This window comes from Octodon degus, unplaced genomic scaffold (genome assembly GCF_000260255.1).
Source record: "Octodon degus isolate 3935 unplaced genomic scaffold, OctDeg1.0 scaffold00050, whole genome shotgun sequence".
NCBI classification, from domain to species: Eukaryota; Metazoa; Chordata; class Mammalia; order Rodentia; family Octodontidae; genus Octodon; species Octodon degus.
Genome location: NW_004524626.1, coordinates 9,906,897 through 9,909,550, shown reverse-complemented (window position 1 = coordinate 9,909,550; position 2,654 = coordinate 9,906,897). Strand labels below are relative to the sequence as shown.

The 2,654-nt window shown below is 44.3% G+C and overlaps 1 pseudogene; it reads left to right on the top strand.

The window, feature by feature from the left end:
* The first annotated feature begins 215 nt into the window (after positions 1 to 215).
* Positions 216 to 526, top strand: LOC111817151 (annotated as a pseudogene).
* Positions 527 to 2,654: the final 2,128 nt, after the last annotated feature.

The following is a 2,654-nucleotide window of genomic DNA, read 5'->3' as shown; positions in this document are numbered from 1 at the left end:
GATCCTCCTGTCTTCAGCCTCCCAAGTGCTGGGATCACAGGCCTGTACCACCATGCCTAATCTCATTTGCCTTCTCAGTGGGCCCCCAGGTGTGGGGCCAGCACAGCAGGCTGGGATCAAAACCAAATCCCTGCATCTGCCTAAGCAGGCACTTTAATCCACTGAGCTATCTGGCTGGCCCCTGTATTATTTTTAAAGCAAGTCATCCCGGGGTCATGATGGGCAGCAAGATGGTGTCTGCCAGTCGGGTATCCAGGCAGTCGAGCCACATATGCCATTAATAAGGTTCCCAGGCAGAAGAGACAGTTCTGAGCCCAGTGTATCAGGGGCTTTGAAATCTGCAGGGATCTCATCTCACTCTTCTGTAAGTTCACAACATCCTAAAGGAAGTAAATCACCTGACTCGCTGATGTATCCAGGTCTACCGGACACTGCAGAAATAACAAAAACACTACCTCAGAAGGACAGAAGGAAACTGATATCTCAAGAAGAAACAGAGTTTTTCCAGAGTGGAGGTCCAGCATGATGACTGTGGCTGCTGTTTGTCCTCAGACAGAAGATGATCTTTATAATGAAGGACTTCCAAAAAAAAAAAATAAATAAAATACTAATAATAATAATAATAATAATAATGAAGGACTTCCAAAATGACATGTGAAAATGTGTATATTAAATAACTTTAATAAATATTCTACAAATAATGAAGGACTTCCAAAATGACATGTGAAAATGTGTTTATTAAATAACTTTAATAAATATTCTACAAAAAAGGGGGGGAGCTGAGCGCGTCTGGGGGGCGTCTGGGGGCGGGGGCGGGGGCAGGAAGGAGACAGAAGAAGAAGGGAAGCCTAGGAGGAAGAGCTGGCTTTTGGTCTTTGTTCATTTTTTCTTTTCTTTGAAGGGTCGGATGGGAAATATTATTTTGTATTTAGAAAAGTTTTATTGGGGCGTGTTTGCATTACATGTTGTCTGCGTTCCTTGTGTGGAGCTGGTGCATGTGCACAACCTGACCATTCCTGCATGAGAAGGCTCTCTCTCTCTCCCTACCTCCTATAATCCTTTACTTTGCTCATTACTTGTATTATGAGCTTCTCATATAAGAAAAACCACGTGATATTTAAGCTTGTGGGCCTGATTTTTGTTCATTCAACATTATGGACTATTAAGTGCATCCATTTTCCTACAAATGACTCAAGTTTATCTTTATGGCACAGTAGTACTCCACTCGGTGTAAATTTTCTATTGATCTGGTTTTTGAGACAGTCTCACTATACAGTTTAGGCTTGGCCCTGAACTCACCCTGTAGTGTAGCCCAGGCTGGCCTCGAACTCGCAGTGGTCCTTTTGCCTCAGCCTTCCGAATGCTGTGATTACAGGTATGCACCACCATGCCAGGCATGAAAGCCACACTTTGTTTATCCATTCATCTGTTGGTGGCCATGCAGGCTGCTTCCAGGATTTAGTGTTTGAGTTGTGCAGCCACATGCATGCGTCCCTGTAGTATGATGTCTTGAAGGGGAGTAGCTGGGTCAAATGGAATTTCTCATTTGGTACAGACTCTCACTACACAGCTTGGATTTATAGTGATCCTCCTGCTTCAGCCTCCCTCGGGCTGGGATTACGGGCTCAACGTGTCTGGGGTTGGGGTCAGGGCCAGCACAGCATGCAGTACCGGGTATGGAGCCCTGGTCCCTGCTCTTACCTAGGCAGGTGCTTAAACTGCTGAGCTATCTCCACAGTCCTCTCATTTTAGCTTTTTGAGGGATTTCTGTACTAATTTCCCCAGTGGTTGTGCTAGTAACAAAAGTCCTCTCCCAACCTCGCACAGTCTTATAGCATTTATTATTTGATTTCCTGATGATAGCCATTCTTTCAGGGGTAGGATAGAGTCTCAGTGTTTTTTAAATTTGCATTTCTCTAATGCAAGATGTTGAGCATTTCTTCACGCGTTTATTAGCTGTTTATGCCCCTGTTGTAAACTATCTGCTCATTTCACTTGCAAATGCTTCGCGAGTTTCACCTGTTTTGTCTTCCAGCAGCTTAAGTGTTTTTGTTTTAACATTTAGTTATTTGTTTTTTTTTAATTTTATTTATTTATGTGTGTGTGTGTGTGTGTGTGTGTGTGTGGCCAGCTCAGCCCACCAGGGGGCGTGGCTGGCTGGCATGCGGTGCTGGGGGATTGAACCGCGGTCCCTGTGCTTTGCTAAGCTTGTTCTAAGTAGGTGTTTTAGACCACTGAGCCATCTCACCAGCCCCAACATCTAGCTATTTGATCCATTTTAATTTTAGTTTAGTGCATGAGAAGAGATACAGATCTAGATTCTGCATGTGTCTAGCCAGCTTTTCCAGAGCCCTTCATTAAAGAGGCTCTCTCCTCCGGTGTGTGTTTTTGGCCCCTTTGTCAAAAGACCCAAGACATGAATGTGCTGGGATTTGTTTCTGTCTTCTTTTCCATTCCATTGATCCTCATGCCTGTTTTGTGTTAGTATCGTTGCCACAGCTTTGTAATACAACTTTGAGTCTGTGATTGTGTGTCTCCCGCTTTGTTCTTGTTAACCACGATTGTGCTCTCTGTCTCTCTCTCTGTCTCTCTCTGTCTCTCTCTGTCTCTGTCTCTCTCTGTCTCTCTCTGTCTCTCTCTCTCTCTCTCTCTCT